General features: G+C 39.6%; 1 protein-coding gene and 1 long non-coding RNA gene across 13 annotated transcripts in view; one reads left to right on the top strand and one right to left on the bottom strand.

The window, feature by feature from the left end:
- Positions 1 to 786, top strand: part of LOC129533238 (uncharacterized) — a 50,358-nt gene extending 49,572 nt beyond the window's left edge. The window contains exon 3 of the long non-coding RNA XR_008679311.2: positions 711 to 786. This is a non-coding gene — a long non-coding RNA (uncharacterized lncRNA). The remainder of the gene's footprint in view (positions 1 to 710) is intronic.
- DCLK2 (doublecortin like kinase 2) overlaps positions 1 to 14,646 on the bottom strand; it is a 179,193-nt gene that overhangs the window by 126,446 nt on the left and 38,101 nt on the right. The window lies entirely within an intron of this gene.

Genomic DNA, 14,646 nt, shown 5'->3' with positions numbered 1-14,646 from the left:
TTAGGAAACCAGGACTTATTAAGAGTTTCTGTGCTAGGACCTGTAGCCAGCTATACAGGCTTGGCACCTGTATAAACAGCAACAAAGAAGCTTTTTAAAAATCCTGTATTGCTCTCAGTGATCTCCAGTTTTGGTGGTCCAAGGTTAGAGATCTTGCTTTCGGTCTGGATTCTCTGCTCCATATCCTCTGCCTCTATCCCGCCTCTGCCATGCTAGTCTAGATCACATCTAGAGTAAGCATGTCTCCTGATTGGTTATGCCGGTGGTCTTCCTTCTCTTTTAGCCTCAGTCCAGCTGGCAGAATGACCCCAAAGCAGTTTTCATTATATCAGTTTTGTCAAAAGCTGATATAGTCTTCACATAGCCCCCTGTTTAAACTTAACTCCCCATCTCCAAATTTCTCCCAGCTTATTTCCTACTATGTCCTCACATTATTCTCATTTCCCTTAGTACTGTCAACCATCTTTGTACTTGCTTTTCTGCTGCTGCTACTGCTGTACGTGCATGCATGTTCGTGTACATGTGTGGGTACGGGTGTGGCTGCATGATGGATGGGAACAGTCTCTCTACTTCAGTCTCCCCAGTTCTAGCCCTGTTTGCATTCTATTTCTTCACGAACACTTCCCAACTCTTCTGGCTCACACTTCTGTCTTCTAGCTGGCTAGTAGTATCCACGAGCCCTTTGTCACTTCTCTCATTATGTGTTTTAGATTTCCTCATCAAATAGAGTTTGATGCCTGAAGAACAGGGACCTCACTTCATCTGAATTCTGAATGAGCTAGGCAGGTAAGAGGGGCTCTCAGTGAATACATATTAAGGACTTCTGAGCTCCACAGCATTCCAGATTCATTAAATAGACTGGATGTTTGCTCAAATAAATTATCCTATTAAAAACTTCCGTGCAAAACATCCACGAATTTAATCCCGTTCTCTCATTTTCCTATACAGTATCAGTGCTAAATTGCTCTAAATATAGCTCAAATAAGCCATTAACCAGGAACCATTATACAATATAATGTCACCAAATTCGCCTAAATATATTAGCACACAAACTGCAAATACAACTGCATGAAAAGCCAAATCATTAATGGAGATTAGGCACCTCTTCAAAAAAATTTCCTTTTCTATAGTTAAGAAATTTTTTATTTTGGGAAGACAGACTTCTGATTTTAAAAAATAAAGTATGGCTAGTTGTTCCATAGATCACTTTAATATAATATTTTAAATTCAATTATAGTAATTATTAAAATTATTATTATTTTTGAGACAGAGTCTTGCTCTGTCGCCAGGCTGAAGTGCAGTGGCGTAATCTTGGCTCACTGCAACCTCCATCTCCTGGGTTCAAGCGATTTTCCTGCCTCAGCCTCCCAAGTAGCTGGGACTACAGGCACGTGCCACCACGCCCAGCTAATTTTTGTATTTTTAGTAGAGACAGACTTTTACCATGGTGGCCAGGATGGTCTCGATCTCTTGACCTCATGATCTACCCACCTCAGCCTCCCAAAGTGCTGGGATTACAGGCATAAGCCACGGCACCTGGTCATTAAAATTATTTTAATAAATTATTTTAAATAATCATTTTGATAACACACATGATTAGCCAAAGCACAGAAGCATTTTCACTTATGTCAATAAACTGTATGTCACTTATGACATGACTGTCATAAGACTGTCATGACCAGTCTTATGAATACTGGACCATTTATTTTCTGTGGCACTCAAACAATTTTAAGGAAAAGTATTATTTTCTTTTGTTATCAAAAAGCATGTTTGTATTCACATTTTTTGTTGTCACAGTGTCTGTTTTAAGTCATTCATAAATAAAATGTCTTGTTGGGGGTAAAATACTGCAGTACTTTTCATACTGCAATAGCAGGTTTTCCCAAATATAATTGCACTTCACAGACACAGATAATGAATAGTTATGTCAGGTATATGCTAGTGAAAAATGTTCACAAGCTCAGTAGCACATATTAAAACGTAGTGTTTACCCACAATGCTAGCATTACTTCTGAGTAATAGTCCTGATATCTGTTCTGCCACAAACATCTCAAATAGTTTGATAACAAAAAGCACAGGGAAAGTTAATGCTCTTTTTAAACCCTAAAATTAGAAATAAAATCCCACTCCTTTCCAGTCCTTATGAAGATTTTGTAAAATCTCCAACCAAATAATACTCTCTGTCCATGGACTTAAGAGACTCCACTATCCTGACCCACTTTATCTTTTTCATTTCCTGCCAAAACCAGATCTTTACCCTATGAAACCAGTGGCATTTCTTTAGGAATGTCTGCTTCCTATCTGGAATACAGTTTAGGAGCTACTTCCCATAAGCATTTAGGAAACTGTAAAATATGTTAAAAGTTTGAAATAATATTGTCTAAAACAGCTTCCCACATTTGGGGACATTCAATCTTTCAGGATTTGATCATCTTTGTAAACTCATTTCATAATCTCCAGAGTAAACTTTCTAAAATGCAAATTAATCCTCTTACAATTTCTAAAGCGTAACCCATAGCCCAATGGATGAGGTCCAAATCTCTTGGAAATGCATTGCATGCGCTACATAATCTTGTCCTTGCCTACCTATTTGATTTCAAACACCCACATTCTATTACACACACATACCTACACTCCTTACCCTGGCCATTTCAAAACCACTTGCTTTTCCCTTAATACTCCCATATCTTTCCTCTTCATATCCATCAAATTAAGTCATGGTTTCCCAACCTTGGCACTACTGATGTTTTGGGCCCAGTAACGCTGGCAATTCTTTGTTTTGGAGGCCTGTCCTATGCACTGTAGAATATGTGGCAGCATCCCTGGCCTCTACCCATTAATGCCAGTAGCATACCCCACCCTACGCCAGTCATAACATCCAACAATGTCTCCAGAAATTTCCAAATGTCTCCTCATGGGCAAAACTGCCTCCTGTTGAGAATCATGGAATCACGCAGTCATCCAATCTCTAGATGCCTGCAATACCCACAGCTCCTTCTGAGCCAAGTTCATTGCACTTAGGTTGCAGTGCCATACGACTCAAACCACAGCAACTGTTTAAAATAAAGTATGGGTGTTCACCTAAAAGCAGCCAGCTATAGGCAAGAATGTGGAGGCTAATGTTCTATAATGATGCTCTTATACTGGGCAATAACCAACCAACTCCATCAGACATATCCTAATGTCTAGCGGCTTAATGCCAAACACACTGAAAGAGACAAACAGTGGCATGGAAACCTGGAGATGTGTGCAAAGAATCAAAATCAGGAGTCTGTAGACACACACGGAGAGAAGGTGCAGCATTAGAAGAAACCTGAGAAGAGTAAACCTTGAGCAGTCACTGAGATACAGAATTGCTACTGTATTTTTGTTGGTCATATGGTCTAATCATGAACCTAACAAGGTTCCCTATAATCCTTACTCCCCATATATCCTTAAATATGTCAAAGGATACAGACTCCAACTTGAAGAAGTTCCCATTGACCACATCTGAGCCAGTAAAATGATAGTAAGGAATTATAACCCATAGAATAAAATATTCTTTCATCCATACTGACATAAATAATTGAATAAGTAAGTAAATAGGTGAGAAGGGATAGCTCTTCCTTATCAAGTTAATAAATGTAGAAGGAAATGTGGAAATATAAAACTACTATTTGGCAAACACCACAGTAATAACTGGTGTGGGCAAGAACCATGAGTGGATACCAACATTAACAGGTGAAAGTATGATGAGAAACAAGATATTTGCACACTCTCAAAGTATTTCCCTGCAAGATATTCATTTCTATAAAAAATTATAAATGTACAGGTGGAGAAACCTAGAAGGCACTTGCTTAACCAAGTGACCAACACTAACTTCACCAGTAATGAGATATATTGAGATCATATACCTTCCGTTATGATTCACTGAAAAGGCACAATATAACTTCCTTAGTATTCTTGACAAAAATGCATAACCACAATGTATTCACAGGGGAATACCAGCGAACCCAAAATTGAAGCAAACGGTACAAAGTAACTAGCCAGAACTCTTCAAAAAGATCATGAGAGACAAAGACAGACAAAGGAACTGTTACAAATTAGAGGATATTAAGGAGATATGACAAGTAAATCCACGTGGGATCCTGGATTGGATGCTGTACTAAAACAAAGACATTTATGAGACAACTGGCAAAATTCAAATAAGGTCTGTAGATTAGTTAATAGCACCAACTCTGTTGATTTCCTGTTTTAAATAACTACACTATGTTTACAGAAGATATTAGCATTACGGGAGGCTGGATGGAGGGCATATATAATCTCTGTGTACAATTTGTGCAATTTTTGTAAGTCTAAAGTTATTTCAAAATAAAAGCCAAAATATATTTTTTAAAAATTGTAAAGACCTAAAAAAAGATCTAAAATACATATTACCATCTCCTGAGATATTCTTCCAAATTAAAGCACCAAATTAAAACCTATTACTCCACGGCCTGGAATACCCTTAACAAATCTGTCACCTCCTCTGTGAAGCATTTTTGATGCCTCTACAAAGAGTTAGCTTCCCTTCTTTGACCACAGTCTCTTGCATCACTGCTGGCTATTAATAGACTCACCCTGACTTAAAATTATTATTAGTTCTTGCATTTGTCTTTTCTACTACAATAAGAGTTCCTCAAAATACAGAGACCTTGTCTTACATATCTTTGTTCCTCATGTGTCTCGTAGAGTGCCTACCATAGAATAGGCACAAAATAATAGCTGAATGAATTAATTATTCATTAGCCAAAAAACATTTTCTGTCGTATCTTAGCCCACTGCTCACAAACACTGTAAGAATGGCTTCTTAGAGGGGCAACTGGCAAAATTCAAAGGTCTGAAGATCAGTTGACTCCTTTGTGAGTCCACTCATAGTATCCAAACATGTTGAGACTGCCTAAAATACTGACTTTAATTTATTGCATAACCGTAACAATAAAGGAAATTTTCAGAAAGAAAAGTCATTCACAATCCTATCACTAAGACAAATTACTTTCTTTTTATATTATTTTATAGTATTGTCTACATGCATGACTATTTTTATTGTGGGTTTTTTGTGGTTTTTTTTTTGAGACAAAATCTCACTCTGTTGCCCAGGCTGGAGTGTAGTGGCTCGATCTCAGCTCACTGCAACCTCCGCCTCCCGGGTTCAAGTGAGTCTTCTGCCTCAGCCTCCCAAGTAGCTGGGATTACAGGTGCATGCCACCATGCCCAGCTAATTTTTTGTATTTTTAGTAGAGATGGGGTTTCACCATGTTGGCCAGGCTGGTCTTGAACTCCTGACTTCAAGTGATCCACCTGCTTCAGCCTCCCAGAGTGCTCGGACTACAAGAGTGAGCCACCGCGCCTGGTCACACACGCATAACTATTTTTAGATAGTCATTTTTAGATAGTTATAAACACAGGGTAGACAATTTTGAATTCAGTTTTCCCACTTACCAAACATTGGCTCAAAATAGTATATAAAACTTTGGAAATGTTTTACTTCTATATCATATTCTTTGAATATCATTGATGGTTGTCACTCTTCATCATTTGAGGGTGAATACAATAAAAGTTCTGGAAAAAGTTTAAGAAGCTAGTCAGAGCCAAGTCTATTGAATAAATAATTATACTACATAACATATTCTGGAAAATAGGAATAATTATAGAGTGGTAAAACTGATTTTTGAATCTTGGAAATGAGCCTTGAGAACAAATAAAAAAATGTCCAGAGATTCATAAGATAAATGCAACCTGATTATATCCAATATGACAAATCAAAACCAAAGGACAAAAGTTCTTTGAATGTCTCTGTGGCATTCCTTATGTGGGAATACAACCATATACCTACCACAAGATGATCTTGAGAATGACATGACAACATGCACAGTCTGAAACAATACTGCCAGTAAACATTGGGGTCTTTGCTTTCTCATCTCTAATGGCATTTGTTACTGCACACGTGTGAAACTTGTCTCATAATGGAATTGTGTGTCAGGGGAAATAAATAAATCAAATTTTAATTTGTATTTTCTGGACTCCAATGCATGCAACCAGCTCCTTGGGGGCACAAATCATACTGACATTTTTCAAGTCTTAAAAGCTCAAGAAGTAATTAAGACATTGATTGGTACTACCTAGGTGGGAATGCTCTGCAAGAGAAAATCACTTTTAACTTCCAGAAAAACTTTTAAACTTTCATCTTCTGTCTGCATGTAAAATTTGGGCTACTGTATTAAGCTGAGAGGCATATAAGATGTTAAAATTTGGATTAAGTTACTTAAGTCGGCTTTTATAAGTTTCCATTTACGCAACTTTTGGTTTTTGTAAAAACTTTTCAATTTGCATTTTCAAAATGGCATGTGTCAGCCATAATATTTTACCACAAAAATATACAATGTAAAAGACTAGGTGTTTAATAAACTTAATGATTCAAAAATGCAACCATGTAACTAACGTCAGCTTCAGTATGCACTGATGCACAGATACTTAAATATCTTCCATAACTCATACTTAAAATGGCATTTTAATGACTTAGAATGTGGGCAAACTAAAAGAACAATATTTTCAAATATAATCAAATGTCTTTATGTTCACATTATGAGAAGCCTGCCATAAACCACTACAAAACAAAAAAAGAAAATTTTAAATAAAATCTTCTTGAAAGTCTTAAGAGCCTAAAATGCATAAAGAAAAGCGAAATGCTCCTTCTGGGTGGGCGTTGCTTCATCGCTAACAGTCCTCAGGCTCAGAGAATAAAACTTCTGTGGAGGCGAATGTCTAATGACTACAGAGCTTTCCAACACTGTGCTGAGAGTCTGGCAGCTGCATCACACTACAATTAAATGTCCTAAAAATACACAGGGAGAATATTCATGAAAGTTTGTCTTGCTCTTTCAAGTGTGGCGCTCTTCTTTATTTAAAACCAAAAGTATGAGGTTAATTTTTTTTTTTTGAGACAGGCTGGAGTGCAGTGGTGTGATCTTGGCTGACTGCAACTTCTGCTTCCCAGGCTCAAACGATCCTCCCACCTCAGCCACCCGAGTAGCTGGGACTACAAGCATGTGCTACCACACCCGGCTACTTTTTAATTTTTTGTAGAGATGAGGTCTCACTAATTGCCCAAGCTGTTCTTGAACTCCTGGGCTCAAGCACTCTTCCCGCCCTGGCCTCCCGAAGTGCTGGGATTACAGGCATGAGCCACCACACCCAGTCCAAGGTTAATTTTTAAATCTGAAAAACTGCAGAGGGTTACTGAAAAGGCAAACACAGGGATATCTCTGCACTTCACTTTACTGCACTTGACAGACACTGAGCTTTTTACGAATGGAAGTTTCGTGGCAACCCTGTATGAAGCAAGTCCGTTGGCATCATTTTTCCAACGGCCCGTGCTCGCTTCACGTCTGTCATATTTTGGTAATTTTCCCAATATTTCAGACTGCTTTATTATTATTATAGCCATTAGGGTCATCTGTGATCAGTGATATTTTTTGATGTTACTACTGTAATCATTTTGGTGCGCCAGAAACTGCGCTCATGTAAGACAGCAAACCTAACCTATAAATGTTTGTGTTCTGATTTTTCCATCAACCAGCTGCTCCCTCATCTCTCTCCCTCTCCTTGGGCCTCCCTATTTCCTGAGATGTTACAACAATACTGAAACTAGGCTAACTAATAACACTACAATGGCCTCTAAGTGTTCAAGTGAAAGGAAGAGTCAATCTCTCACTTTAAATCAGAAGCTAGAAATGACCAAGCTTAGTAAAGAAAACATGTCAAAAGCCAAGACAGGCCAAAAGCTAGGCTTCTTCCCCCAAACAGTTGAGTTATGAAGGCAAAAGAAAAGCTCTTGGAAATTAAAAGTGCTACTTTAGTTATCACATGAATTAAAAGGCATATTGCTGATGTGGAGAACGTTTGGTTGGAAGAGAAGATCAATCCAGCTACAACATTCCCTTGAGCCAAAGCCTAATCCAGAGCAAGGTCCTAATTCTGTTCAATTCTATGAAGGCTGAGAGTGGTGACAAAGCTCTTACCTGCTGCAGACACAGAAGAAATGCTGGAAGCTAGCACAAGTTGGTTCATGAGGTTTAAGGAAAGAAGCCCTTGCTATGACATAAAAGTGTGAGGTGAAGCAGCGAGTACTGATGAAAAAGCTGCAGCAAGTTATCCAGAAGATTCAGCTAAGACAACTGATGAAGGTGGATGCATTAAACAACCAATTTTTTAATTATACTTTAAGCTCTGGGATACATGTGCAGAATGTGCAGGTTTGTTACATAGGTATACAAGTGCTATGGTGGTTTGCTGCACCTATCAACCCGTCATCCACTTTAGGTATTTCTCCTAATGCTCTCCCTCCCCTAGCCCCCCACCCACTGACAGGCTCTGGTGTGTGATGTTCCCCTCCCTGTGTCCATGTGTTCTTATTGTTCAACTCCCACTTACAAGGGAGAACATGTGGTGTTTAGTTTTCTGTTCCTGTGTTAGTTTGCTGAGAATGATGGTTTCCAGCTTCATCCATGTCCTTGCAAAGGACATGAACTCATACTTTTTTATGGCTGCATAGTATTCCATGGTGTATATGTGCATTTGCTCTATCTGGTCTATCATTGATGGGCATATGGACTGGTTCCAAGTCTTTGCTATTGTGAATAGTGCTGCAATAAACATAGGTGTGCACGTGTCTTTATAGTAGAATGATTTATAATCCTTTGGGTATATACCCAGTAATAGCATATATGCTCTATTGTTGAAATGACAACAAAGGATTTAGAATATTCCATAAACTTAGTTGATAAAGCAGCAGCAGGACTCGGGAGGAATGACAAATTTTGAAAGAAGTTCTACTGTGGCTAAAATGCTATCAAATAGAGTAAAAGAAGCCAGTGCTCATTTACCATTCCCCAAATCCTAAGGCCTTTAAGAATTATAGTAAATCTACTCTACCTGTGCTCTATAAATGGAACAACAAAGTCTGGATGACAGTGCATCTATTTACAGCATGGTTTACTGAATATTTTAAGCACCACTGTTGAGACCTACTGGGAAAAAAATTCATTTCAAAATATTACTGCTCTTTGACAATGCACCTGGTTATCTAAGAGCTCTGATGCAGAGGTACAGAGAGATCCATGTTGTTTTCATGCCTGCTAGCTCAACATCTATTCTGCAGCTCCTGGATCAAGGAGTCATTTCAACTTTCAAGTCTGATGTAAGAAATACATTTTGTAAGGCTATACTTGCCATAGTGATTCTTCTGATGGATCCAGGCTAAGTAAATGGAAAACCTTCTGGAAAGGATTCACCATTCTAGATACCATAAAGAACATTTATGATTCATGGGAAGAGGTCAACAACATATCAACATTAACAGGAGTCTGGAAGAAGTTGATACCAACCCTGATGAATGACTGAGGGGGTTTAACACTTCAGCAAAAGAAGTCATTGCAGATGTGGTGGAAATAGCAAGAGAACTAGAATTAGAAGTGGAGCCTAAATATATGGCTGAATTGCTGTAGTCTCTTGATAAAACTTCAATAGAATAGGAGTTGCTTCTAATGGATGAGTAAAGAAAGTGGTTCCTTGAGGTGGAATCTACTCCTGGAATAGATGCCATGAACATTGTTGAAATGGCAACAAAGGATTTGGAATATTCCATAAACTTAGTTGATAAAGCAGCAGCAGGACTTGGAAGGATTGACAAATTTTGAAAGAAGTTCTACTGTGGCTAAAATGCTATCAAATAGCATATCACACATACAGACAAACCTTCCGTGAAAAGTAGAGGTAAACTTCATTCTTGTGTTATTTTAAGAAACTGCCATAGCCACCCCCATCTTCAGCAACCACCACCCTGATCAATCAGCAGCCACCAACATCAAGGCAAGACCCTATACCAGCAAAAAGATTATGACTTGAAGGCTCATATGATTGTCAGTATTTTTTTTTTAGACAAAGTTTCACTCTTGTTGCCCAGGCTGGAGTGCAATAGCGCAGTCTCGGTTTACTGCAACCTCTGCCTCCCGGGTATAAGTAATTCTCGTGCCTCAGCCTCCCAAGTAGCTGGGATTACAGGCGCCTGCCACCACGCCTGGCTAATTTTTTTGTATTTTTAGTAGAGATGGGGTTTCACCATGTTGGCCAGGCTGGTCTCGAACTCCTGACCTCAGGTGATCTGCCTGCCTTGACCTCCCAAAATGCTGGGATTACAGGTGTGAGCCACCATGCCCAGCCTGCAGTAAACCTTTTTAAATTAACGTAGGTACACTGTTTGACATAATGCTACTGCACACTTAACAGGCTACAGTATAGCTCAAACATAACTTATCTGTGCTAGGACGCCAAACATTTTGTGTGATGTACTTTATTACAATATTCATTTTATTTTATATTCACTTTATTGTGTCATTAACTTTATTGCAGCAGTGTGGAACCAAACCTGCCCTATCTTTGAAGTATGCTTGTATGCACTGTAGCACTATTTTTCTCCAACAAGCAATTTTTAACTTAGATTCAATTAATTCCTCTTCTTAAGGCTGACCACTAAGAATACAGACACACAAAGTTAAGCCTAGCCTTTTCTCTCTAGAGAAATCAATGACAATAAGGTTGAAAGTAAGCATTTCCTCCAACTAAACAGAACAGAGTAAAACAAGCCATAGGAGAGCTTCTTAAACTGCACAGTGACCCGCAAACTAGCTGATCACATATAAAATTTTGAGTTGGGGTTTTACATGGAAGACAAGAACCACAGTTTATAATAGGCTACCAAAAGCTATTGTGAGTCCCCAAACACTTCTCATTTACAAAATTAGAAAGCTGGACTAAATATTTTCCTGTATCGGTTATACATCCTAAAATACTATACCGACTTTGCAGCTGTCCTTGTTTTCAAAAGGCACGATGAATAAATGACCCTTTCATTAAATGTAATAAAATTTGTAAAGTAATATTATATATGACACATACTGGTAAAAATTGCTATCAGCAGGCATTCATAATAAGATACAAAAACAATAAAACAAATTCAGAAGTTAGCCATGACCAAAAACATTAATTAACTTTTCAAAGCATCTATAACTCAATTCTGAGTCAAATGTCACAAAGCAAAAAGTCACTTGAATTCACTTTTAGGGCTTTTGGAATAGAGGCAAATGTTATAAAGCAAACATTTAATGAAATGGTAGGTCTTTGAGTTCAAGATTAAAGTGACAAAGTATCATAATGTGGGCTACTCACTAAAAAAAAATTTCTTCTTTTTTTTTTCTCCCTGCTAAATATTTTCAGGATGAGTCAGTTGGTCTGTATTTGCATTGGGCATAAAATCAACATGCTAGTCAACTAGCTTTTCTCTTTTCATTAAAGTAGTTTCTAGAGCAGAAAGTAGCAGAGGTGGAGGTGGTAAGAGGAATGCAGGCCTCAATTTACACAATAGGAATTTCACAGACTATGTATTCTTCCATAAAACAAATGAAGTGCGTGCACTGTACCTGGTTCATATCTAATCCATTTGTAAGCCTTTCCCAGGTATGCAAATACTGGGGCATATATCCATGACTTTACCAACTAGAACAACTTTTTGTCTACAGCTTTGATAGTATCTCTCAAATCACAAAACGCTTAAGAGTCTCTTCAAGTAACCTACCTCTGGGAATCTATCCTAAGGAAAGAAAATCATCTAAAGCATGTTGAAATCTATGGACAGTAAGTCGCTCAGAGGATAAAAGAAGGAAAAACTAAAAACACCCCTAATATCCACAGATAGACTGAATAAATCATGGTATATCTAGCCAATTTAACATTATTCAGTCATTCAGGTATGCGACATGAAGATGATACAACAACATGGAAGAGTACAGTAAGAAAGAACTCCAGGATACATGATTACATGGAAAAACCATGCTATTTAAAAAGTATGTGCACAAATGTATGTAACTGCATTAACACAATTATTATTATTATTATTATTATTGTTATTTTGAGACAGAGCCTCACTCAACTGTGTCGAGGCTGGAGTGCAGTGGCGTGATCTCAGCTCACTGCAACCTCCGCTTCTTGGGTTCAAGTGATTCTCCTGCCTCAGCCTCCCAAGTAGCTGAGATTACAGGTGTCCACCGCCATGCCCAGCTAATTTTTGTATTTTTAGTACAGATGGTTTTCCCATGTTGGCCAGGCTGGTCTCTAAATCCTGACCTCAAGTGATCAGGAGTTCATGACCAGCCTGGCCAGGAGGCCCACCTTGGCCTCCCAAAGTGCTAGGATTACAGGCATGAGCCACTGTGCCTGGCCAACAAAATTGTTATTATTGATCCCCTTTAAGAAGCAGAGTGGGATCAGGAAAGAAAGGCAGATGTGAACAGACTCTCAGTTTTCGTATTTCTGAATTGTTTACATTTTTCTAATGCAAATGTACTTGAGCATTTTTCTTGTACAGTATACATGTATACTGTATACGAAAATATGTATAGGAATAGTCAATTATAAAAATATAGCATTAAAATTGAAAGATTTTTTCCATATTTTCTAAATTTTCTGAAGCATCATATTCCCTAATTTTAAAAATTAAACCTATAAAATAACTCTAAGGGTCATCTTTTTGTCTAGCACTAATCACTCTTTAATCTACTTTTTCATTTTTCAGATCCTACTCAAAGTATAATTTTGCAACACAACTTATTACCCAGATTTTTAGCTGGTAAACACCAAGTGAAACTGCATCACTCTAAAACCTAAAACAATTTTTTTTTTGAAATCACCTGATTAGCTTATTTGACCTGTCCCTCGTCATTACCATTGAAGCCTCTCCCAGAGCCTGATCAGCTTATTTGACCTGTCCCTCGTCATTACCATTGAAGCCTCTCCCAGAGCCTGATCATAGGGGCTTACAGGACAGCCAGGAAGAGTGTAGGGTCCAGAATCACACTTCCTGGGGATGAATCCTAGCTCCATCACCAGTTGTGTAATTCTGAATAGGTACTTGAATTTTTTGGCCTCAATTTCCCCACTGTAAAATGGGAATTACAGTACCTAACTCTCAAAGTTGTAAGGATCAGTGGAGAATATGAATATACAATTTTTCCAAGATGGTGGATTGTTTGCATGCCTCTACCACGTGAAAAGACAAAATAGTGTGAGGTGATTCATGCTGTGAACTTTTTTCCAAGAAGCAACAGAGGAACTTAACATGAAAACTGAAAGAAACCACAGACCCTCTGAAAAAAGCAGTGGGCTGCAGCCTACACTATGAGCCAGGTGGAAAACTATAAGCACCTCCCCAGTGTTGGAGCTGGTTTAGTGAGCAGTGGGGAATATATGAGAAGCAGTGGCATCAGGACGGGCTTTATATGCATTCCCAGACTCCAGCGGGGATGGAGGGAAGCCATTTCTGATCCCACCTCACAGGGGACCTTGCAGAAGTCGGCCAGCTAACTCAGACAGCAATCACAGGTTGAGAGAAGCTCCTAACTGAGATTTGCGATATAATCTCAAGGGGGGGATGAACCCCTTTGGCCAGAACCAAGGGGTGAGTGGGAAGTGTGCTGCCGCCATGAGCACAGGAGCTGGGCACCCCTGCTTCATGGGCAGACCAAGAAGGGCATAGCCTGAAAGTCCTGGTTTCCTTCTCCTCAAGGAAGGCTTATGGCCTGAGGCATTTTTGAGTTCTGAGCACAGATTGCCTGCAACCTAGCTAGCTGCTGCTAGTGGAACACTGCCTACGAGAGACCTGCCTTGCCAAGTGCGTGGGAGCTGGTGGGAATTACTGCCGTCTGCTATTCCCCACTCCCCAGGCAGATTCTTCTACACAGCAGATGCAGCTGCACTCCTCCCTGGACCATTACTCCAGTAGCCAGAGAACTGACCCCTGATCCCCACTGGGGCCACTGCTTGCACCTGCACATGAAAAACCAGACTGCAGTCCTGCCTTATCCAGCCCCCACCTGGCATTGCCCCTCCACCCACCCTGGTAGCTTAACACAAAGAACAGAAACTTTTGGAAGCCTTATGGCACTGCCCATCGCCTAAGACACCAGAGTATCTCCCCTGGATAAACATATGGCAAACACAAATCCCACCACCACCACCATAGCTGGCACTCTTTTGCACTCTGGAAGTCAACCAACATAGCCAATACATTACAGCATCTCCAGGTAGAAGAACACAGCACCCAGGAAGGGAAAAATGTGTGTGTAACCTCACCTATCACCATGGCCTTCATCACCCTGGGTAACCAAGAGGCCCTGACTCTGTCCACATAACCAGTTCATTACTACTACAATCTGGCATTTGAGAAAACCGACACACTAAGGCTATTTATAACCAAGGAATCTTAGAGTCTATGTCACTCCCCTGCCACCTCTATCAGCGCTGGTGCTGGTACCTGCTGCTGCAAGACTTGAGGACCGGTCACATCACTGGATCCCTTGCAGACATTCCCTAGCACCAGCCTGGAGTACCCACTGGGTAGCTAGACCTAGAGGAGCAGCAGCATTCCTAGTGGTCTGATCCTCAGGGACTCCTACTTCTAGGGGAAGGGAACATCACATGGGACAAAAGAATCCAAACACAGGCCTTGAGTCCCTGAACTTTCCGCTTGTGGGAAGTTTCAGCAGATGCATAGGCGCAGTGCCGGGCTCAGCAGGG

This window comes from Gorilla gorilla, chromosome 3 (assembly GCF_029281585.2).
Source record: "Gorilla gorilla gorilla isolate KB3781 chromosome 3, NHGRI_mGorGor1-v2.1_pri, whole genome shotgun sequence".
Taxonomy (NCBI): Eukaryota; Metazoa; Chordata; class Mammalia; order Primates; family Hominidae; genus Gorilla; species Gorilla gorilla.
This window is presented reverse-complemented; position numbering and strand designations above follow the sequence as displayed.